Consider the following 25904-nt stretch of genomic DNA (forward strand, 5'->3'; position numbering starts at 1 on the left):
TCTTGCCAGGCTTCCAGCCCGGTTCTGCAGGCAGGCACAGCTCCAAGTGCCCATCAGTGAGCGGCGCCGGGCTCACGGGAGACACGCCTTTGTTCGGAGTGCAGGAGGCTCCAGGAACTGGAGAGGTATTGAAGCGCCCTGTAGGCACCAGCTCTGCCGCTGCACAGGTGTGCCAGAGACAGCTTGGTCTAACTTTGTCTGGATCCCATCCTGGATCCCATAATCCTGGATAGGATCCAGGCTGCTCAGGTGCTCCTGGATTGAGGGCAAATACTACAGGGCACCTCTGATTTCCTTCCAGTTCAAGGCTATAAGTCTCAGTGACCCATAAAAATGCCAAGGTTCACCCACTCCCCTCTTCCCCCTAGCAAGAACATTTTTGGCAGCATTGACATGGATGACTTAGAATCCCCTGGGAACTGCCTCACTATATATCACTGCCTTTAATGCTTTAATTGTGAAGTGAACCATGCTTTGGAAAGCTTAAAGCCAAGTTTTCAAAACTTGTGATTATTTTGGAAGCAAGTTGTACTTTTATGCATAAATACCAAGAGACAATACAAAGACTGACAGAATTCATCAAGAAGCCAATATACACACATGGACACAGCACTTAAATGCAACTTTTAACCTTCTCATTACTCAAAACTTGGACATGCAAATACATATGCAAAAACCTAATAAAAGAAGGAAAAAAGAAGACAGCAAACCAACACGGAGATTTCTCTCCTATCTGTTGTTGCTGTCATCTAAAACTTACAACAGCTCTGCCAAAATAATTATCTTTATTAAGGACAGAGACTGTAGAAAAATACAGAAGAAACCAGAAGTTTCAATCACCCAAGCACATTAGAGCTGCCAAGCTGTCTTTTCTGTTTAGACAGTTTAGACTAATTTCCCATGATCCATGTCTGCTTCAAGTCTTTGGTTTCCTTCCTAGGTTACATGCATCTGGTGACAAGCTTGTAATGGAGATTTATGAAAATGCTTCCAAGCATGAAGTATTGCACTATTGGGATTAATGCAAAATTCTCTTGAGAAGAGAACATTCCACAAGTGGAACAATTGTTGATTACTAACCTGCAATGACTGAAGTTGTACTGCAAACTCTTGCTATCCTTCCATATATCCCATGCAGAGCATCAAATAAGGACGGATTACCCAAGCAGTCTTACAGAAATTAAATTATTTTGACAGTGCTCCCTAGAATGTCATTGTGTGTGTACTGTCACAGAAGACACATGGGGAATCATGCACACCAGATCTGACATAAGTTGTGTATGTTGGCTGAAATAAAAACACCAGTTAAATTTCTCTGCATACTGTCTCTTGGTAAGGCACCAGACTCCACAATAAATAACATTATTCCTTGTAGCTTGTCTGTACTTTGCCACTGATATGTGATTCTTAGTATCTCAGGTTTTTCAAATCTTATCTCCTCCCTTACAGAAACCCAAGCCAGCAGCCCTACTTTCCTTCAGAAAGCTATTTGATACAAGTGGACCAAAAGGAAAAAAGGGCCTCATTTCCTCTGCAACCTCTCCTTCCAAAAGTGAGGTCTGTGCATGGCATGTGAGTTGCTAGAACACCACCACTTCTGCTCCCTAGCCAAGGCAGGGAGCAGAGCAGGCAGCAAGGCATCCCTTGCAGCCAGCCAGGAGCATTCTGTAACTCCAGAGTGCTGCACACACCTCTGCTCACCTGGCTGGCTCTGGGAAGGAGAAGTCTTTCCAGCCCTGCCACTCTGCCTGCATCTGGTGGACCCCTGGGTGCCTTTCCACAAGCTAATCAGGCACATCTGCCACCTCCTCTGCCTTGGGCCGATTCTTTCAGATGGCAGCAAGGAACCAAGAGGAAATCTGTGCTCTACCTCCCTCCACCGTGCCCCCCAAAAGCTTGTTTGTCCTGCTGGCTGTTCAGGGTCAAGGCAAGTCAATGCTTCCAAGGCTTCTCCCTGGCTTGCACAGATATCCAAACTGCAGAGGGGTCTGGAAGATGAAGGAATAAAGCCAGTGGCTGTGCTGTATTGCTGCAGCCTCAGGAAGCAGAGGGCTGTCACATACAGCCATTAACTTACTTGCCTTCTCCCGCAAGTCTTCAGAGCAGCACCTGTGGCAGTACCACAGTGCTGTGACAGGCAGCTCCAGCAGTGTCCCCTTTGCACAGACTGCACCTGAAGATCAGTCTAGCCATCAGGCATAAACCAGGTAACTGCCCCTGGGTAATTCCAACCTTTCTGAATTGCAGTTCTTATTTTCCAGGATTAATTGCCTGAAGAATGAAATGGGACAGATTAGTCCACTCAGTGGTGGTTCCAGAATGTCCACACATTCAGAGACATAAGTATTACCTGCTTCCTTATTTTTATGCTAGATTTTAGTTTAAAAAGAACAAACAAGAAAGCAGCAGCAGAATTTTGCAGCAGTCTTGCTCCACTTGAGAGGGAGTCAAAGAGCTTTTGTTACCTTTTCAGTTTCTAATGAAAAGAACCTTTTCTGTATTGAAAAATCATTTTGCAATGCCTTGTAACAGACAATAATGCTACTTCTAGCTTATCTGACTTGTGGAGCCTGCAGCAGAAAACATTTTCCAGCAACAGAAGTAAGCAGAGACAGGACAGTATTTGCAGAACTATTCAGGATACCAAAACCAGCTTTTAAGAAGGTCTGAATTTATGGCCTCTCGATTTGTTCCAATTTGGTTTTGCCTGACAGGACACAAACACAGCTAATGCCTTTTAAAATTAGCCTGCATGTAGTTGAAAACGTATTTTCCATAACCGAGAGCCACCTAATGGACACTGTCTGCCACATCTGCCCCAAGTGCAATTCCAGGCCTTGGAATAATCTTTATAGAGCACACATAGGATAGCACTCTGCTCCTACAGAAATGTTACTGGGTTCATGACTTTGGGAACTGTGACACCTCAAAATCTCCTGAATTCCACAACAATGTACCATTTTGAAAAACAGACTCACACAGATTAAGTGACAAAAGCACACCAATAGTTTCCTTAGAAGAAGCTGGTTTTCTTCCTACACATGCACGGTTTTATATGCAGTGTATTAAATTCAACAAAATCATTTGCTTCCCAAAAGAAGAGGGAAAGTAATCAGAATATGGATATATTCATGGCTATCAGTATCTTAGAGATGCCCGAAAAGCCTGTGCAGGTATTCTAACTTTTTCTGATCACACAGAAGGAAAGAAGATCACAGGTGCCCAAGACTATCAGTAGTCTGATGAATAACAGCTTTTACTCGTGACAGTAAATGAACAAGAGACCGATCTTTGACATGCCTGAAATGCCATTTCTCTAAGAGAATATTTTTATGGACTGAAGCATTAACAGCTACTGTCTCCTGAAATGAAACTGAGTGATTTTACATTTCACTCTTCATTGTTTAAGAATCAAATGGACTTTCGCAATTGCACATTGAAACTCAGCACTCAGTATTTCCCTGAATTCCTTTATGTGAAGAAAACAAAACCTAACAGTGGACATCAAAACAGAAAACAATTAAGGTAAATTAGAATTGTCATGACGTTCTGTCCTGTTTATTACCCAGGTTCTCCCTCCAAGTCTTACTCAATTGATTCATTTCACTAACACAATAGAAATCTTAGGTTAGTTTTCAGAGCAGCATGCTGAATTAGCATTGCTCACTTTCCAAACTGTGCTTTTATCTTTCTCTCCCTGTCTTTCCAGGGCAGAACTGTCCTACCTTGACTCAAACTAGGAAACCTCTCTAGCTAAAGAACCTGCTGGAGGACAGTCTGCAGTACGCAGAATTCACACACATTCTTTTTCCATTTTCCCTGAAGAAAAATCTTTTCCTAGTATTCCTGTCTTCCTGTGACATCTGTCCAGACCAATCTGTGCCTTCCAAAACCACGGTACAATACAAACATGTACTTCCTGCACTCAGTAAGAGTGAAACCTACTCAGTCCAAAAATATGACTCTAAAATACATGATAAATATTTGCAGGGGGAAGCAAGGCCACTGTTTTTTAAGTCCAACGCTAAAGAAAGGTGTGTGTTATATAACCTCAGTTAACTATGAGGTTGTCAACAGGGTAGGATAGATACATACATATAGATAGATATATATAGGGTAGGTGCCATTGAGGAGCTCAAGAACACAAACAGCCTTGCAAGAACTGTGGTGCCTGACCATCTGCTGAGGCACTGCCACCTGAGGTCACTCACCCCCCTGCTCACCAAAAAGCCCACAACCAAAGCTGTTCTCTGAGATCAGTGCTGCCCTGTCCCTGCAGCACACACGGTGAGGAAGGTCAGTAAACCTCTGCATGATGATGCAGAGGGACGACTCCACACATTAACAATTTTGGAAAAAATCTACTAAATGCTAAATGCCAGAAGATTGCTTAAAGTCTGCATCTCTTCCTTTCCTGCATGTGTTTGGTGGTACAGTGGACTAAGAGGGACAGAATATTAATACAGCTCTTTAGGTGACAGCTCCCTTGACTTATTTAATCCACTTTACATCACTGCTTCTCAATGGCAAAGTAACATGCTGCAGCAATATTAATGATAAAATACAATTATTGAATCAGAACGCTTTTCTAAAGCACTCAGTGGAGAAAACATAAGAAAGACAGATTATAGAATATACAGAGTAAACAGAAGAAAAAGACTACAGAACACAAAAAAATTCTTTTCTTTCCCTTTTCTCTCATGATGAGAGAGAGCCCATCTGCAGCAAAACAAGAAATAAAATCTTCTGCAAAGTTACTGTATTCTTACTGAAGCTTGTTTTGCTTTTCTAGTTATTCATTCCTTTAGTGCCACCATAGTATTTATTGAGGTTTACAAACAAAAACAGCTGTAGGCTGTACAGATTAACTGAATATCAACATTTACAGTCATAAACTAATTTAACCACATCATTACTAAATAGAAACTCACAGCTTTCATTTCTGATTTACAAACTAGTGACAAACTGAACAGCTTTCATAATTTTGAACACTTTTTTTCTTTTTTTCCTATTCTTCCCTGGCCTGACGAGAGACAGTTGTTCCCTGTTTGAAGAGGAGTCTCAGTCACTGCTAAAAATTCATACAAAGGACAGCATCACCTCTGTTTTGATATACTTTACTTTTTCTTAAAAATTCCAAAAACTTAAAATAGTCTACTGAGGTAGATGGAGAACATCAGTCTATTTCTCCAGGTTTGTCTGAACATTGTCCCACCAGTTAAAAGGCAGGGGAAAACTCTGTTAAATGAATCTTTATCAGAAATTAAAAGGAAAGCTAGAAGTCGATTCTGAGACACAGAATGATACCTCTTGGAACTACTTCTGACTTTGGTTTTTCAGCATTAAAAAAAAAAAAAAAAAAACAAGTAGAATGGGAGGTAAGCACGGTATAGGAAAGATGTGTGCTAACATCTTTACAAAGAATTCCATGGGTGAGGGTTTTCAGAAGTTGCCAGTTTGTTACAGAACCCAGACAGTCCGGCTCCTGAACTTCAGGGTAACAGACAAATGGGTCCACACAAAGTCTGCTCCAGGACCCAGAGAGCCTGAACTTCTGAACCTTGGAGTAAAATGTCAGGTTCAAGGAGGGCATATAGGTTTGGGAAGGCTGTACCGTCCTAGTACCTCAGCCAATGGGGAAATGAAGAGGGAAATGTGCGGCCGGGAGTTTAGGATAAAAGGAGGCTGCACCCTCTGAAACCCCGAGAGAGGGATCCCCGTGGGTGTGTGCCCCTGTGAACTCTTCCTTTATTCAAAAAAAACTGCAAACTCCTCTGTCTCTTTCATGGGCACTGGCTTTTCACAGCGTGATTTTTCTGCACACATTAAATAGGTTATAATCTGTTAATTTGGATTAAAATGCTATGAAGAATGTTAACTTTCAGATCTCTCTCTTCTTGGCTCCTTACAGACTAGTTCTGAGATATTTTGTGTGTTCAGTCTTCTATTTCAAATAATGTAAATATCCTCAAGTTTCCCACAAGACTGGTTTTCCACTATGATCCACACACCATTACAAGCTTTACACTGCATCAAAAGAATTCACAAGTGGAACTGTATTTGGGCTTGTGGTCTTCTCTTAGTTCCTATTATCTCCTACACATCCTTCTCATCCCCTTCTTCCAAACTCCCACATTGTCCCATTATGTGCTCCTGCCTTTGTTATTAATTTCCTCTGTAAGAAGGGCACGTGCATCTGGAGACCAAGGCTCAGGGTAGAGTTCTCTGGGTAACAACTGCTGTGGTCAGCTCATATCTGACTTAAATAAATCATCTGCCCATCACTCTCAGAGATCCTTTTCAGAAGTGCCCTACCCAAGAACAGAAGATTTTGTAGTACTGTGTTAGGCAACTCTTAACCACCTACACAAGAGGAAACACGTAAGTCAACCTCTGAAGTGCTTTACAGCTGAAATAATTGCTTTCAAAATCTGGGATTAGAGCTTTTGTTGCTCAATGCATTAGCAATCTTGAAATTTAAAGAAAATTCTCATCTCCAAAGCACATGCAGTGATCTTTACATAATTTACATCAAAAAACATATGTTCAAAGAACACTGTAAAGGCAGGGTAGCACCACAGCCAATGCTGAGCAAGCACAAGCTAAAGTAAATTACTTCTTCTGAGGAGCAAACCTGACACAGAAGAGGTCATGGCTACAGTGAGAATCATCTTCTCTCTCAACTCTTCTCTCTACTTCCGACCAGTTCACTGCCAGTGTGTATCCCTAAGTTCTCCTGTGTTTATAAAACATCTTTACCTTCAAAATTCCTTAAACTTCTGAGCTGTTTTACTCCCAGGTGTCTGAAAGAAAACCTATTTCCAAAACAGTTCGAACAGTTACTCATTGACCATGGATAGATCATAAACTGTTTCAGATACCCAGCAGAGGACACAATGCCCTAGTAGCCCCCCCTTCTTTTTAACAAAGAAAAATTGTTTTGTGCGGTACGAAAGGAGATCTCCATTTTAAATACATTACTGATTCTTATTTCTATGCATTTTCAATTAAAAGAGAAGCCCAGCTAACCATCCTCAACAAAGGCACATTGTTGTGCATTTAAATCTGTGATTACCTGCTTAGTCTGCTCTCAGTCACGACTAAAAGGAATGCTACAGGTAAAATGAACAGTCAAAAGTTAAATAAATACAGACACATAAAATGAGATGCATACTTCTGCTGTAAAATTACATTAATCAAGCCAAACTCCTCCCTGAATTAAAATACCATCAATTACTGACTTTGAAAGGCAGTCACCTGGATTCTCCATCGCTTTAAAACACCATGAATCTTTCTGAAATATGCCCTTTTTGTATTTATTATTATTTGTATTATTACTGTAATTTTGTATTATTACTTTTATAAATTATTTACTTTTATATAATTACTTTAATTTTGTATTATTGTTTTAAAACAGAGGGAGCTAGAATTTGAAACAAAATGAAGGGAACCATTAACCTGAAGTGATACGACAGAGAGAAGTTTAGGGTAGTGGCATTTCTCACAAATGAGGGGTAACCTTGCAAAAAGTACTTTCCTCTTCCCTACAGTTTCTAATTTGGTCAGAACAAGCCATAATCCATCCCTCACTGAGGACAGACTTAAAATAAGATCTCTTGCTACTCTGTTGAATTTGGCACAGGAACTCTTTTACCCTTTGGGAATCATGGACATACTCCAGCAATGGAATGGAAAACTTATTTTTTACCAAACCTTTCTAAGTTATTCTAAAGTTTAAAAATTGATTCAGAAAAATCAACAATGCAACATTACAGGTTTACTTATCAGGGAATTAATTTAAGGCTTTTGATTAATATTTCAACATAGTATTAGTTTTAAAAAAACTCAGGGACAAATCTTTCTTTCACACGCCAGTGATTGCCAACTACATTCGGCTAAAATAACTCCTAAGTGCCTGTGCCCAGATTTGTCTTGCATGCTGATCTGAAACTTCATTCTGATCTTTGGGAAGCAATAATGTGCATCTTTACCTTGCACCCTTCTTTATCATGGAAGATAATTCATACTTGCTGTTGCACCTCTACTGAGGCTGCTGTGGAAGCAAGGCAACAAAAGATGCCAACACATTCAAGGCCACGGCAAAGAAAACAGAAAAAGCTGGAATAAAACCTGAAATCACTTATGATTTCACTCCACAGTAAACCACAGTCTCCTTAAAGTGTTGAGGGGGAAATTCCTTGGGTATAAGGCGCAGTAAACCTGGTTATTCATGGTGTACCTTTAAAATTGAGTTCTTCAGCCTATTCTGTATCTTGAAACATCACATGTCAGCACTGCCCTTGCTATAGGCACCATACAGAAAGCTTTCAGGAATGCAATTTGTCTAGCACAAAATAAACAAAACAGAAACAAAACTGCAATTTTATAGCTCAGTTTTCCAGGTGCACAAGAATACCCCAGATCAAACCAAGAGGAAGGGCAAGAAACCTTGCAGAACAGCTGAAGATCATGCTGGATCCGAATCTTATTTACTCAATTTTCTATTTCACAGCAAAGTTCAGCACAAAAAAAAAAAAAACAGATCATGTTTCAGATACTTAAAGTGTGCAGTGAGGCAACACATAACCACTCATTCAGTTATTATGTCATTAGCCAGAGGTGCAATCATTTTCCCAAACAACATCATTCAGTTTTTCCCTACCCAGCAATTTTTTTGCCATATCTAACAATGTTTTGGTTATACTGCATCCAGCTTAGATGTGTTTGCTTTGATATGTACTGGGAAAATCTGTGCTGCTATCCCCAAGCACCTCATTAAGAGTAGCACAAAAGGGGAGCAGGAAAAGGGGAACAGGAGGAAAGCACAAGAGCAACCTGCAGCTCTGTGTTCTGTACACAGAGCAGAGGAGTAACATGCCTTGACCACCACTTTGCATAGAAACTTCATGAACATTACCAGTCAAAATGGTTGCTGGGAGAAGAAGGGTTAAAAAGTGCTCTGTGTCTTGCAAAGAGCATCTCATCGAGTTCACTGTGGAAAGATCATTAGAGTCTTCTAGAAGGACAAAACAGGATTAGTTATGGGTTTACAGACATTAGGCAAGGACACAGCTCTACTTAAAGCATGTTTTGCAGAGAATTCATTACTTTTACAGCTAAAAGTTCTCTAAGAATCAGTTTCTGTCAATGCAGAGCATGTCAGAGCAGAAATCTGCACTGTTGACACAGTAATTTGACAGAATCAGGGGGTAATTCAGGGTTACTCCCCATCTCTTTCAAACTAGTGGAGGACAACACAGTGTAACAACAAAAAGGAGAAAAGAGGTTTTGTCCACAATGATGTCTCTGTGATTCACAGAACAAGTGTGTCCTGCAGCCTGGCTGGCTGAGCTAAGGGAAGCACAAGGCACCTGTGCTAGAACCAACACAGGTTTTGTACAACTAATCAAACCTGGAAGAGGCCTCTGAAGTTTGTCCCACCCAAAGAAGTTCAATACATTTTTTTGTACCGAGAGAGGGGAAAGCAGTTTTCTTTCCCTTGTAGTAGGGTATACTGCAACTTGTCAGAGACAAAGCACCTGGTGTTACTCCTGGGTGGGGATGGATACAGTGACACATGTTTTACTCTCCTGCCCAATGCTTTTAAAAATAAAATATTTTAGGCAGTGCCTTCCAAAAATAATTAAAGGATTTCCCCCACCTCCCCCATTAATTCCTATACTGGAAAGAAAAAAAAAACTTAACATCTTCTTTCAATGCATTTGAAAAGGAAAGGGAACTACCACCTTAAAAGTAACAGAAGGTTTTCAGATAAATTCTCTTCAAAAGTTACCTGCCTCATTTGTCCCCTACTACTTTTTCATTTATACTGACTGCTAGGAAAAGTCTCTGGTTTCCCTTAGAAAAACTGAGCTTTTTATATTTTATTTACTTGTTTTTAAATCAACTTTCAGGTCCTTTTGCATCACACCATTCCTGCAACATCTGCAGCTGTCCCTGTATTTTGAGCATAGCCTGCAGAGATCAGATGTGAAACTGATCTCTTACCACCTCATCCATCCTACCTTCCTCCACAATGTCCCTACTTTGGAATTTTGCATGGCAGCAAGTGACACTCAGGTCACTTGCACAGTACATTTCTAATCTAGGTAACTTTCCAAAAGTCACTCAACCTTTCTGGACCAAGGCATATTTTGTTAGTATGACGAAAATAAATGTCAAATTGCATTAAAGGTCTTTTGTGTTTGTCAGACTACTGATTGACTTCCAGAGGGGTAAATGAAGAGGTCTGAATAACGTTATCCATGCACTGCCTGAATAGAGTGTGCAGATGTGGAGGAGAATCCAACCCCATTGTGCTCTGGAATATTTCCTTATCTTACAGTTTTTCATTGCAGTAGCTTAAATGCCAGTGAAAAATTATCTTTTAAACAAATAACAGGAAAAAGGATTTTCAAAATTCACTACCAAAGTATACTTCTTTCCAGAAGAAATGACACGCTCATACTCCCAAACTATCTAAACAGAATTCTAGTAACATGGCTGAAGCCTGCCTGTCTCTAAAAAAATACAGCTGCACATCTGTTCCAAAACCAAAATCACAGTCAAGTCAATGCCCACTGTTTGTATTTTCTGTAGGTATCCTCTTCAAGTAGCACCGAATTTTTAGATGACTGTGTAACATCTGAAATGTGTAAGTATATAAACTATAGCAAAATCTGCCACTTTGACTTATCAAGTGAATTATCACAGATCTACCAGATGACCTATGGAAAAAATCTCCTGTGCCTCTTCCATGACAGCTTTCTACACAAGCCACAAAATTAATGATGTTGAATATCAAAATAACCTTCTTTAAGAGTTGAAGCTTTCATTTAAATATTCACAGCCTCAAGACTGCTTTAAGATAAATGATTTTATATTAACAGTAAAGGAGTCAGATTTACAAAGCCAGTAAGAATTCATAAGTTTTGCATTTTAATCACTCATAGCCACTGTATATGATTTATTCCACAATTTCCATCAGAAAATGAAAAAGTTTTGAAGAATGAGTCATTCTCAATGTAAATCTCTAGCAAGCCTCTGTCAGTCATGTTAGTCCTTCTACCAATGGTTTTTCCTGCCTTCTGCCTGCAACAACACAACCAGTTTAATTACTTCATTACTTAATGACCTCTAATCTTAAAAGACTGCAAATATGGAAAGTTAAACTAATACACATCAATTCCCCAAGGAAGAAACCATTATAAACATCAGTAGAACTTGTGAATTCCCTATCCTAACACTTCTACAAAGACAAAAAAACAAATAAAAAAACCCCAAACAAACAAAAAAACCACAAAACAACAAAACAAAACAACACAACAACAAAATAAACCCCAAAACTCCAAACTGTAGAGGTCTGGAATGCTTCTACTAAAGGATATGTATCTACAAAAACAAAAGAGGGAAATAAAATACCATAATTCTAATACAATATTTCCTTGGCACCAATTGTACATTCCCTTGGCTGTATTACAATAACAACCTCTGGGAAGTTATCATTCCAAAAATTATAGCTTAAAAAAGTTTCAGTGCTGGACATCTGTTGGGAAGACCAAGCCCCCTGTAGTTTTGCTGGCAAGTTTTTTTTTTTTCCACTTACATATTTATTAATTTCCAGTTTTCAACAGTTCATTGTACCTTTGTTCATCTACAGGGAAAGAACTGTTTAGTTTACAGCACAGTTTTATATGCAAATTATATTCAGTAGAGTCTCTACTCATCATAAGTGTCAACAGGAGAAAAGGCATGACAGATTTAAGGCTTGAAAATTTTTTCATAAACTTTGAAGGAACACTGAAATTACAAAGCATGCTGAACTCACTGTAAAGCATTTTCTCTAAGCATGTGCCAAATGAAGTATATTAAAGCATTTTTTCTTCTAAATGTACTGTGAGACTTCATGCTCCATTTTCTATTTCTAAGTATTTGAGATAATTAGGAAAGCCCTGTCTTCAGCATGGAGTCAAACTTACTCTTTGCTTAGCTCCCTCTGAACTTAAGTTTGTTTCTACTCTCTGAAAATATTGCCATTACATTTAGTAACACTGGAGACAAAGCAATTTTTCAATGCCATGCAAATGAAAATTCAAAAACCTCAGAGTTCAAAATGAAGAGATATTTTACTGCCAATAGGAGGGGAAGAAGTCTTAACAAATCAGCCAGTTGTTGCACTAACAACATCAAATAAAGAAATTGTAGAGCTTATTCTACCCTTTATCAATAATGCATGGCTGCACACAGACAATTTATAGCTGTTTTCCATCACTGAGTACTGTGCAGTACTAAATTAAGTTGACAAAATTCAAGGACAGTCCACCCACACAGCTACTGTGAGCCAGCCAGACCACTTTGAATAAATATTTTCAAGGCATAAAGTGCGTTTTATTAGCATGCTGAGACAGTTCCTAGTGGACAAAGCATCTTCTTTGAAAAAGTAGAAGTACCTTTAGCAGAAAAAAAAAAGATGAGTTACTCTTGTGCCTTACATGTAGAGAAACAGCAAAAGGGAAATAAAAAATACATAGGTAACAGCTCAGAAGCCTGAACTTGTTGAGATTAAAATATAAAACAAGATAATTTCCTTTCTATGCTAGAAGCTGATGGTCATTCTCAGAAAATCCTGACAGTTGCTGAATTGGTGTCAGGTGATGGCCAAAGAACTAAAACCCAAAGATATTTTGGCGGGACTTTTTTTTAAGTTTAGGTTGTTCCAAAGATTAATAGACTTATTTTTTTAGTCCTTCACAAGTCATATAAATCAGAAAAGCACACAAGCCTTTCATCAATATAAAGAACTAGTTACTGTACAGAAATAGCTCAGCAGCATTTATTGTGCCAACAAAAAAGTGAGGGGTGGATCCCTTCCACAGACCAAATTCACCAAAATATGGTATGGCACAAGTTGGTTGTTCTTGGTCAGCAGCACCACTTCCAACCACAGTGGTCCCAGCACCTGAATGCCTGAAATGCAAGGAATCATCAAGGACCTTGGAGTGCATGTGCTGGCCACCAGCACCACGGGATGCGCGCGGACACGAGATGTGACAGCCAACAGTTTTACCTGGACTCTGCTCCAGCAGGGACCAACCTGCAGGTGGGGCCTGCACTGGGCCCTCCTCAGCCTGGTTTTGGACAGGGAGTTAGGATCATCAGCCTTGTGGGAACCAGCCCCACCAGGAGGGGGCTGGGGTCACACTGCAGACTTGCACTGCTGCTTCTTCTGCAGGCAGTCACACGCTGCCTTCGCTCCAGACAGTGGCAAGCACGAGGGGACATTGTGACAACCTTTTCATACCCAGAGCACCACCCCAGGTGGGACCCTCCAGGTCTCTCTGGCAACTGGCATGACAAGGTGACACAGAAAAAATCCTTCTGTACAATGTGGGAAGGTGGAATCTCTAAATGCAGCATGGCTGGGCAGTTTGATGGCCTTGTGGCATATTTAAGCACAACCACAAACAAGGGGAGGAAGGATGAAAGAACCAGAGCTTAAGCCACAACTGTTTTAAGTTAGTCAAGTGGAAATTCTTGGTCAAATAAAAAAGTGAGCGTATTTAATTGTGCAGGTGTTGAGAGAAGAAAATCAACTCTTTTCAGTGGTATTTGGATTTGAGCAAATCTTAACTTCACGTATGATACACATCTTTTCTCAAAAATCAGATCTCCCTTGCACATGAAAGAATATCAGGGACCTCTGAACTAACTAACCAGAGTGCACAGCTCCAATTTAACTGCTCCAGCAAGCACAGAAAACTCAGAAAAGCCAGATTTCAAGATAAACACAATGTAAAAAAACTACAGCTTAAGGATCAGCTAAGCAAGGCAATTGCTGAGCATTTGTATTTCAACCAGTCTATTTTAATCTGTCAGGAGTGCAAGACTTTCTTCATAAGGTTGGTGGTTATTTCAACATTTTTTGCTCTTAAATAGGCTCAGTTTCTGCAGTGAAATGTGAAAATGCTGTTTGAGACTGATGATATTGCAGTAAACCCTTTCTTTTTTTTCTGATTCTAAAATCAAAGCTAAATCAAGGCTACAGGACATAACTTTGAGAAACCCCATGCAATTCCAATGAAGAAATCATGGTTTTATAAATGGAAATAAATATTTTAAATATTAATAAATAATTTTAAGAAGTTCTGTTGCTCATCTCACATTGCCAAAGTCTGTGGTCCTATTAGAAGTGCAGTGCTTTAATGATCTGCACAGGGATCACATTCAGTGAAGTTCAGAAATAAACAAAAGGCTCTTGGGTGCTCTCCATGGAATGTATCACACCAGTGAGGTGCTGGCTTTGTAACACACAGGCAAAAAGCACTGAGATGTTCACATGAGTATTTCAAGGCATCAGCATCTGTACAAATGCAAAATGCTTTGAATGAAATGATGTGTTACATGCCATCGTATCATACCCAGTTTTCAAACACTGTTTTTTGGAGAGAAATTAAGCCCGCTTCTCCCAAGACTTGCTATGTAGTAATCCTGCCTCGTGTGCTGACATGTAATTGGTAGCACATCTCTGTGGTGATGGCTATTGCCAGTAATGCCCGTATTGCCCTGCCCTCTGTATCTGCCCCGTGCTACTGGCACAACAGGACAGCTCACCATGCCACTGTGTGTAGGGATGGGCAAGGACACACAGGAATGTACGTATGGATGTAACTTGGAGGGTACCTAAATTCAGAGCACCTGAAAAGGAAATATCTTCATCCTGCTCCTCTCCTATCCACAGCCTTGTAACAAGAGCTGGCACTGTCCTCTTCTCAGTGACTGTACCTGGTGCTCCTGTGCTTTCTGAGGCAGTCAGCAACCATCCCTAGTGTCAGCACCCTGAGAGCAGATACAAGTTTGCTCTGGATTTTCCAGCCTTTCTGCAATCACACTCTTCCTCTCTCCCTGCATGTGTTTCCTTACAGCACCCTCCTCTCAGTTCCCACCTGTACCCTGCAGGGTCACCCACTGCACCCCGCTGGACACACAGGCTGTGACTGCACTCTGTTACCTGCTGCAGTGCATTGTCAGGGCTGGGCATCTGCACAGGCAACCTGAGAGCCCCTCTGGGCATATATGCACACATTTCCTTCACTTAGAAACCCATGCTTGGCTGAGGGTGTCCACTCCCACAGGCAGGACATGGCTGCAGCATACAGTCACACAGGAACTGCAACTAGCCTCGTCATAGCAACAGTAAATTTCCTTATTTTGTCTGTTCTAAGCATTTCTCCTTCTGTATCAAAACACTTCTTTGCCACCAGAAAAGATAAAATCCATGTACAAACACTTGTCCTGGTAAAAGAATAATCTCCAGAAGAGCAAGAGCCCAGGTACACCCAAGTGAAGAACAGCATCCTACAAGGAGCAACAGAACTGCTCTATGAGCAAGAGCCCAGGGCCAGTCCACTATGTGCTGGTGTGAGGCCTGCAGAGGAAGTGCACACAGGCTTCCCAATGACGGCAGCTTGTCTATTGCAGAGCCCTCTGCCCCCTTTCTGAACTGCTTTTACACAACAGAGCCAGAGAGAATCAGTGGAGTCTGAGTGTTTCCAGCTACACACACAACTCCGACCCATCTAAATGGCAAGTTTACAGAGTAATGAAAAATGGCAGCAGATCTGCTTTTCCACACTTGCTGAGTTTCAAAATTTGAGGAAAACCAGCTGGTGTTCCCATGTCTTTGGAATCACTAGATTCAGGAGCCCTTTACCTGTCCCATAAGCTGGCAGTAATTCAAGTCCACATCTGTAAGCACCAGATTTACTCCACACTCAAAAGCCAAACAAGCTGTACTCACTGCTCATTTGCACTCTGATTAAAGCTGCAAAAACAGCACAAGAAAAGCAATTAGCCATCCGAGATAATCACAGTTGTCAAGGGACTAAATCCTTCTTCTTCAAAAGAGAAGTTCAGTTTTAGGTGTGTCTTACCTCTCATCCAACTCTGCAGCACATTGAAGTGCATGTAATAAGGTGGGCAGGCAGTGATACTCGTGACACTCTAAGTGCAAATAAAACCAGGATTCAGCTGCCACTTCAAACAGCAGCTCTCAAACCTGAGGCAGTTCAGGAGTCAGCAGCAAAGAGCCTTTACACAGCCTTTACTTATCTGGGTTTCCTTTCTCAGAGATTTCATTCAGACCATCTCTCTGGTGCTGTTCTTAACCTGATCTTTCCACAGAAGAGAGACAAAAAAAACCTATATAGCCCTATATGCTGCTGGAGTACTTACACCCAGTCACTGGTCACTGCAACAACTGCAGCGTACGAGGCCGTGCTGCTCACTGGGCACAGCACAAACACGGTACTGACTGACTCTGCCAGTCTGGTCTGCTGTGCTGCTGAGAAAATGTAACAGCACTACAGTGCAGCTGACAATGCGGCCATGAATCCAAAAGACGTGTAGGAAACACGGGTAATTAATGAAAGATCGCAGCAGCAACTCCAGTCAAAGCAGAATGGTCACTTTTCTAGCTCAAGTCATGTTTAGCTTCACAGCCTCATTTTTCCTGATGGGGCATTGATCTCAGCCTGGCATTCTATCAGACTGAAGACCACTATTACCAAATAGTTCTAACACATAGATGGAAGAACTAAGGCATGCAAGTGGAAAGATATATAAGCACTTAAGAGTGCAGAATGAGTGGTTTAGGAAAAGAAAATACATGGTTTCTTCATGAATGTTTCCTCAAATTGCACGGATTTTTTCTTACTCAAGTCAGTGAATTTGCTTATAACCAACAAATTAACATAGTTTTGCGCTGATTTTTACTAGGGTGGAGTTCATTTTCCTCACAACATCTGATAAAAATCTATGCTTTAGATTTGTGCAGGTAACAGGATGCATAGCACACAGACATTTTACTTATTGCTGAGTTCATGCATAGTGACGAGGCCTTTTTGGCTCCTCATAGCATGCCACCAGGAAGGAGGCTGGGGATGCGCAAGGAATTGGGAGGGAACACAGGATAGATGACCCCAGCTGACCAAATTGATATTCCAGACCATATGGCATCACACTTAGCATATGAAGAGGGAAGAAGGAAGAGGGAACATTTGGAGTGATGATGTTTGTCTTCCCAAGTCACCATTTTGAGTGATGGGGCCTGGCTTTCCTGGGATGCTGAACACCTGCCAGACCATGGGAAGCACTGAATTAATTCCTTGTTTTGCTTTGCTTCTGTGCATGGCTTTTGCTTTCCATATTAAACTCTTTGTTTCAATGCACAAGTTTTTCCCTTTAACTCTTCTGATTTCCTACCCCTTTCCATTGGTGCTTGGCTGTATTGGACTAAACCAAAACAGGCTGATGAGAGACCAAGAGGCAGGGCTGGGAAGCTCGTGGAACCACATCTGACTTCTTCCCGCTGCCCGGGCAAAAGAAAAATCTTACCTTAAAACACTGCAACAGAAGTGCCAGTCTCTACTTTCCTTTAGGCCTTCTTAAACTTCAGAAATAATGCAGCAGATTCAGCTAATTCAACGTGTCAGCATTTGACAGCACATTCAGGAACCTGAGAGTAATTCTACAAGAGAAATTAAAAGCACCAATTAGTCATTGCATATGTTGTGCAATATATCTTGTGCTTAGAACTGTTGATGCCTGGTAGATCCATGCTGCTGAAGAATAAAGAAATTACCACAAAAATGAAAGGCTAACTCATTTTTTGTTTCTTAGGTGAAATGCTCAAGCACATTTTGGCTACAGCATCATGGGGAGAAAGCATGCATCTTGCAATAGCTGTGTCACCCTGCCTTCCCAATTTAAATCTTTGTTCAAACAACAATCCATGTGAATGCACAGAAACAAAGCTCCAGGCATGTCAGGATACACAAACCACACCAGTTACAGAAACACAGCAGTAAATGTTTGTAACCTGGATTAGTTTGAACTGGGAAATGCATCAGAAGCCCACGTGAGCTAAGTATTAGCATGTTATAAGCAAGGATCTTGATGCAGGTGGAAGAACACGTGGAGGTACTATATAAACTACAGGAAAAGGAGAAACATTTACAGATGGACTTGGCTCATTTCTCTGGATGGGCTTTTCTCAGAATTCTCATCTTGCAAGCACTCAGCTCATAGTGAGTAAAGACACTCCAGCTGCAGCAGCTCATGCCTGTACCACTAAGGCAGTGGTGTTCCTCTACAGCAATTCGGCACTAAGGTTTAGATACCACTGAGGTTTAGATACTTGTTTTTCAGCTCCAACCCATTTGGTGTGTTTAATCGTCCAAATGAGCAAACTTCCCGAAACTAGAGGCACATCCACACACACACAGAGCAGGGTTCCTTGCACTGAGATACCCTGCCTCACTCACAGCCACACCCTGAGGCGGTGCTGATGTGTGGCATCAGCACCATGCACCGTGGTGTGGCACAATGATGCCACTTTGACACGGAGTGATGGGCCAGCAGAAAAACTTACCTATATCTAGCATGGTTACTCAAGAGAGTTTTAAGGATTATTTTCAGGTAAAAGACACTTCTTATCATCCAAGTTGTTAAGTACTTCCTTAAAGCATTGGTATGAACATAAAAAGGGACCTCTGTCCCAGTTTTTAAAACTATAAGAGATGGGGGCTTAATGGAGTGCAAGCAAATCATACCAGGTAAAAATTAGAGTCTTCATTATAAATTAATAAAAAAACTAGCATTGAAAAACATGTTACAGGCCAATCTGCCTACACAGACAAATATATTGTTCTAATTCTACACTGTTTACAAATCCTTAAAGGCCTCCTAAGGGTTGAGTATATTCATAAACTAAAATAATAAGTAGCATTTGAAGGGAAACTACAACGGTCCATGTGTTTAGGAAGAGTAGAGGGGGAAACTAGGTTGGACACCTACATTTGTTAAAAAAACAGAAATCTAAAAGCCCCAAGCTTAGATAAACTTTAAATTAGTATTCAGCGTTCTTAAGTTACTCCAAGGAAATGGCAGTCAATTTCGTCCCCCCTCCTCTTTCTAACACACTTTCTGAATACATTTACTTTTAGCTATTTATGTAAAATATGAATGTTCTATGAAGTTATTACCTATCCATAGTACTTTTAAAATGTCTTTCTTATCATGGGGGTATATTCTAAGCTGATTACAAACATCTCCATTTACATAATAATAAAGATTGCAATTGCATAAGGAAACTTGAGATTCTAGGAAATAAATTAGATCCTTAGAGCTCTGTATTCACAGATTATAGGAAGTACCACAATCATTGCTTTTCTCTATAACCTCCTTCACTATACTTCTGTATAAAGCAGCACTTCTGTATAAAACACTTTCCAGATGTTCAATCAATAGTTATACACCCTGGACAAAAAGGACAAAGGACACAAAAACCTGACTTTCAAACCCCTGCTGCCATGTGTCCCTATATCATGGAGTCAAGTCTCATGGGTTGATTTTTTTTCCAACACATTTCACATTCTGCTCCTTGTCTCACAGCCAGCACAAACTCCATACCAGCTACTCTGTGTCATTTAGCTGAAGAGAGTTTATGCCCACACCTGTTCCAAAACAGCCTGAAGACACAGTAACTGTGCAACACCAAAGGCTAGAATCAGGACACAGCTTGAGTCCCAGGATGAACTAATAACAATGTTGGGGAAATTGCTCCTTTTTGTCAAAGAGGACTGATCGAAAGTCAGAAATCCATTGGGAGCTAAGATTTATCACATACCTGACTGTTTTCCACACCAGATGGAAAGAATGCTTCAGTTTCACTTTTTACCCCAAACAAATCACAGCATGCATGTGTACACAATCATCTGACTCCTACATATCCAAGCACGACCAAAACGAAAAACAGTACACCATACACCCAGTTTTTCCCTCAAGGGGAGAACAAACCACACCTAACAGGTATTAATAAAAAACACCAAACATTAAAAAACATTCTGTTACAATGGGTAGTTAAAAAAAAATATATATGTAACATTAAGCAAAAATTTAATCTGTTCAACATGGATCTATGTATCTCACATAAAAAGTAATTGTTTTTCCAAGTTGCCTCACAAATGGTAATCTCATTTCATTTCCAGCCAGAAAATTTACTCAGTGATTAGCATAACTCAGTATTGAGCACAAGGAAAGAAAAGCAGAAATGAAAACAAACATGGTAAAACAGTTAAGCAGAGATATACACAACAGGAGTGCATTTACTGATAAAGTTCTAACTTTTACACTAAGTTTTAACCTTCATAGCATTTTAGATTTAAGCTAAACATGCGATGTAACAGATAATAAAGTCCTTAAAGTCCCAAAGACATGGTGTTAATTTTTAACAAAAGGTCCTCACATTTCACACCATACTTCACTAGCCTGACAAGTTCCCTGCAGATGGGTTGCACATGTATTCCATCTTCTCTCCTTCTCCATTCTAACACTGTTCATCACCTCCGCCCACATGCTCCTCCAACACACACACTTCCCTCCAGGAGACAGCAGCCTGATTCACTTATCTAAAGAGGAATTTATGCTGGCCTGAAAAAACACCAGCCCCCTCAACCGCGAGGACATGCCTGGATAGCTTACTGAGATATGCCTCAGATGCTGTGTCCAACAAGCACTGCTAAGGCAGCTAGAGATGTCCCGTGCAGCACCAGAGGGGTAGTTACATTCTCGGTGTGAAGGAGACATTATTTTAAAGTAAATTTGAATGTAACATTTTCAGTGGTGAAAGGCACTTCCTGGTGAACATGTTCTACATTTTGGGACAGAAAGCCTTTAAGTAGTCAAAAGCACTATTCAGGCTTGGTACATTTCACTGACAGAAGTTCTCATAATCACTAAAGGAAATAACTAAGGCTATGTCTGAGTGGCACAAAGCACCGTGCTAATTACCGCCTCAGAGACACTAATTAATCCGGGCAGGGCACCACAGTAACATGACTGCTCTGCCTCGGGAATCTCCCAAAGTTGATGTATCGCCATTTGGATCCCCGCCTCGCACCCCAAGCGGTCTCTTTCACACGAAAGAGTCCTGCACCAAAGATGAGCCCTTCACAGAGGGGTGTTTCTCCCAGAGACTGTGTTTTATTGAAATCTGCGATCTTCAGCACACAACACGGAGCTGTACACTGACCAATTCTTGACAAACAGTAAAGTAATCGACAAGCAATTACTGGGCATCCTCAGCTGCTAGGAGGAGGAATGTGAGAGGGTATAGCTACTGACAGTCTCCTGGGCTCCAGAAGAGAAGGTTCAGGTCAGCTCCTCAGAGGACATGGTAATGGTGATTATCTGACAATCAGCTGCGGCAATTCACGCCACATTTAATGCACACCAAGGAGAAACCCTCTAGCACTAGTGTAAATGTTCTCCATTTAGTAATCTCCAAGTAGCAGATAATGGTGTGGTTGTTAGCAGGGTACTTTAAACTTTCTGGAGATAAAACAAGTCCTGGGCTAAAGCCACGACACCTTATCTACTGTACCTGATGCCACCTCTTGGTACCTACACATGCTCTTCACGTACTGAAAATGGACTTTGATCTTCTTTTGACTTGTTAAAACATATACAGTAAGGAATAATGTACTCAGCAGTAGCTTAAAGAACTCGTCCCAAAAGGAACTGGTCTTTGAACAACTAGAGAGAATAGGGAAGGGAAACACCTGACACCTAATACAACCTGCAGCAGAACACAGCCTCATACCTGTCCACAATAAAGAAGAAAAAGACACAGAAGGGTCATTCCCTTTGGCACAAACCAACCAAAGTCAGGGTTACTGCCATGCAGAACAGACAATTTCAGATTCTGAAGAGCGCCTATTCAGTCCCCTCTTTTTCCTCCCCACAAATACATATTTAAAAATTATTAATTTCCAAAACAACCCTGTTCTTATGGCCTCTCTCAACAGACACAGACCTTCTGTAAAACAGTCCCATGAATTCAGGATTTGCTTAAGTCAGACGGCTCACATTGCAGGTAAATGGGATACAGCAGCTCAGCTGGAAGCTGGCAGGCAAGGCTGGCTTCTCACGTGTCTCTCCGTTCTGCACAGAGGTCACAGCACACGGAAGGGCAGCTTCACCTTGGGTTTGTACCACAGTGTGCAGCACTTGGTGATGGGTTTCAACACGCAGGCTTTTCTTGTAGCAAAAGCACAGGGACAACTGTCTAACAGAGTGCATTGCCTTGAGACAGGGAGAAATCACATCGATCAAACAGTACCAAGAGTCCTTGAGATTTTCATGGTCTCAGCAGAGAGGACAAATACTCAAATAAGTCTGCCAGATGCAGCATAGATTAATAAAACACTATAAAAAGCAAAATAATTCACTTATGGAAAATTAAATTGCATTGATAAATAGATGTTAAAGTAGTAGTTTTCACACTTACAAGGTACTTACAAGTGCTTATACACTTACAAGTACTTCAGCTCATGAAAAATAGAAAGGTATAATAAAAGACATTTGCTACCCAACCCATTTCAAAAATATTCACAAATTTTGTCAAAACGTATGATGTACATCTGAGTTTAACACTGCCCAATAAAAGGCTGTCTCCTTCAAAATATTTTTTTTACCCATAGGCTGACTGTAATAAAAGTGACAATATAGGTGAACACTTCAATCTCCAAACAACAAGAACTAGTTAAGATGGTGACAAAACCCAGCAAGCCATGCAAACACGCACTGGATCTTAACAGCTTTAGCTGTCACGCCAGGTGAAGTTAGCTCAGCATTCAGTGGACACTCAGAGGTCAGACATGTTCCACTGCCTCCTCCAGAACCCTCCCTACAGAAACTGTGGAGCTCAAGCTGAGCTTTGTGAGAGGAGACCTTAGCTTGGTAGGACAAACAATACCATGACATAACCACTACTGCAAGGGAGATCTTCAGCTGGCAGACAGAGATCTGAGTCTTAACTAGAAATGGGCAAAGTTCTGAAAAGAAACAGAATGAAGATCCACTCCAACAACCTAGGCTGCTGCCAGAGATGAAATCTCACTGACAGTGCTAGAATTCACCCAGAACTTTCTTTTCTCCCATCTGCAGGGAGACTGCTGCTCTGGGATTTCACCTACATAGGGAATCACACCCAGTGACTGAGGAGATGAAATCATTAACACACCCAAGTTTTGTTTGTGAGGATTTTTTTTTCCACATATGCCCATGTACAGGCAGACAATTCCTTGTTCTATGACTGCAAAACTAAGCTACCAAATCTTAGCCCAGGTTTAAAAACATAATGTATTTTCTATGGCTCCAAAGCAGAATGTGTTTTACAAGGCCAGTTTAGATGAGTTACTTGATGTTAGGAAAGCAATGAGGGAGAAAAATATGTCACAACAGAAGCACTGGTGTGAAGTAACCTAAAAAAGTGGTTCAAGATAGAAGGAAAGCTGGAAAAACCCTCAGCTACTGATCTTCTCCCTTTTAACTTTCCTCCATACACCAATTACATCCTGTACATCTCTTACCCAGTTATATCCTTTGCTTGTTTACATCACCATATCATAAAATACTGCTGATAAGCAACAGACATGATGAATCTGTGTTGCTTCCTAAGGCAAGCAGAGATTAGGAAAGGGCATGAAGGTATTTCTTTTGTCTTGCAATGAAAAGGAACTGCAAAGACAGGGAATAAAAACTGAAAGGGATCATAAAAGACTATTTTGCTTGATTTGTTCCCAGGTGAGACAGTCTCTCACATGTCTTGAACACGATGTTCCTCAGAACAGCTGCTTGCTTACTCCTGTAGTCCCATGTCAGCTGGACAAGCAGAGGAAGGGAGGGAAAGGGGCCCAGAAGCTTTTAAAAGGCAGAAAATATTTCACTAAATATCTTAACCTTTAAAATTCAGTGAAAAATACAGAATTGATGGGTGTTGTTTCCAGGAGCATCAGACCTGAAACACTAATAACCTTTATGATTCTCAAAAATGTTTAGTTGCTAGATTTCAAATGACAAAAGCAAATATCTGTAAAAACTTCTCTTTGTGCTCTTTCCCCATGCTCACAGAATATGAAAACATTCCCCAGATGTCAGTCATCAATACACATCTTCATGGGTGTAACACAGCTATAGCTAACAGTAGGCAGCTAGTCTGCTCTAGAAGCATGCCAAGAAACTGCATCTTAGGGAATTCCTGTCCTTCACATATCCATCTCCATACCTAGGCCTGAAGGCTGAAGCTCCCCTTACTTAGGGACAGGCAATATCCTGAGACTTCAAGTCAGAACGAAAATCAACAACAGAGCTCACATCTTCCTCTGGCACCAAGTCAAACTCTGGACCAGGTCACTCCTTTGCAGCTTGGGCTTTCCATACACGTTACCTAGCTGCCTTCAGGGATTTTCAAGTGGATCTTACAACCATCTTCCTAGTGATATTCTAAAGTTTATATTCCTAAAGGATGAGAATTTTGGAAGAACTGTGGTAGACTAGAGTTCAAAATCTGGCACTGTTTGAGAATGATCCTCAACACTCCTGGTAATAGCTCTGTGGAAGTTATGACACTGAACCAAGATAAGGAAAAAAGTCTCCATCATATTTCAATCTAAAGCTCTGAAAACACAATGAATTTATGTACTCCAAGCTGCACAGTGCCATTGGGTGGCACACTCCTCACTGCAGCAGATTGCAACAAGAAGGGTCCTCAAAAGTCACGTATTGCTGAGAGCCATTGACACAGCAATACTGTTTCCCTTGTGAAAAGGGAAAAAAAAATGCACATGTGACAGCTGTTTCATCAGATGTTCTGAATCAATTACTCGAAGAAGAGCTAAAACTAAGTTTATTCTGAATTTATCTCCTGTAAAGCAAACTAATTCAGAATAACTACTCTATGTTCCTATGCCTTCAAGAGCACTATGTTCTAGACAAAACAGTAAACCAGACATTTTAGATCAGAGATGGTAGACAAAAAAAAAAGCATTTTCAAGGATTCAATGACCAGGAAAATTAAATAACCAAGTATATGGCCTCCAATGGAAAGGACAAAATATTCCCCAGAGTTCCACCACCAGCACTAAACAGAATAGCTTCCCTCAATTAAACTTCAAACCCAGTCATGGTAAGACATTTGTCAGTGTGCCTAAGCAAAGCAGTTTGTCCTAGCATAAGGAAGACAAGGGGAGGACAAGCAGGATACCAGGCACTGCTGGTCAGGATGTTCTTCTCTTCTGAAACTTACATGGTTTGCATATACAGCAATGGCATCAATTAGGACCTCTACTAAAGGCAGCATACACAAATGTAAATATTTTTGTAATCAGAAAATGGTTTGGCTTGGAAGGGACATTAAAGATGTCTAGTTCCAATCCCCCTTCAGGGACACCTTTCACTAGACCAGTTTGCTCCAAGGTCCATCCAGCCTGGCCCTGAACATTTCTTGGGATGAGGCATCCACAATTTTTCTGGGAAATCTGTTCCAGTGTCTCACCACCCTCACAGTAAAGAATTTTTTCCTAATATCTAATCCAAATCTACATTCTCTTTCAGTGTTAATCCATTCCCCCTGTCCTGTCACTACATGCTCTTGTAAAAAGTCCCCCTCCATCTTTCTTGTAAGCTCCCTTCAGATACTGAAAAGGCAGCAATTTGGTCACGCTGAAGCCCTCTCTTTTATAGGCTGAACAATCCCAATTCTTTCAGCTTTTTCTCATAGCTCAAGTGCTCCATCCCTCTAACCACATCACTGTCCTTTCTCTGGACTCCTCCAGCAGGTCCATCTCCTTCCTGTGCTGGGACCCCAGAGCTGGATGCAGCCCTGCAGGTGGGGTCTCAGCAGAGCAGAGGGGCAGAATCCCCTCCCTGCCCTGCTGCCCTCACTGCTCTGGATGCAGCCCAGCACACGTTTGGCTCTCTGGGCTGGGAGTGCCCATGGCTGGGTCATGTCCAGCCTCTTATCCACCAATATTCCTGTCTTTTCTGCCAAAAATTAAGTAGAGAGA

The 25904-nt window shown here is 41.0% G+C and overlaps 1 protein-coding gene across 3 annotated transcripts in view; it reads right to left on the reverse strand.

The window, feature by feature from the left end:
- KANK1 (KN motif and ankyrin repeat domains 1) overlaps window positions 1–25904 on the reverse strand; it is a 126437-nt gene that overhangs the window by 76394 nt on the left and 24139 nt on the right. For all 3 annotated transcript variants that reach the window (XM_088155948.1, XM_014881761.2, XM_088155947.1), the window contains exon 2: window positions 17392–17524. The gene's annotated coding sequence lies outside the window, so the exon portion shown is untranslated. The remainder of the gene's footprint in view (window positions 1–17391; window positions 17525–25904) is intronic.

Source organism: Sturnus vulgaris, chromosome Z (genome assembly GCF_052056855.1).
Source record: "Sturnus vulgaris isolate bStuVul1 chromosome Z, bStuVul1.hap1, whole genome shotgun sequence".
Taxonomy (NCBI): domain Eukaryota; kingdom Metazoa; phylum Chordata; class Aves; order Passeriformes; family Sturnidae; genus Sturnus; species Sturnus vulgaris.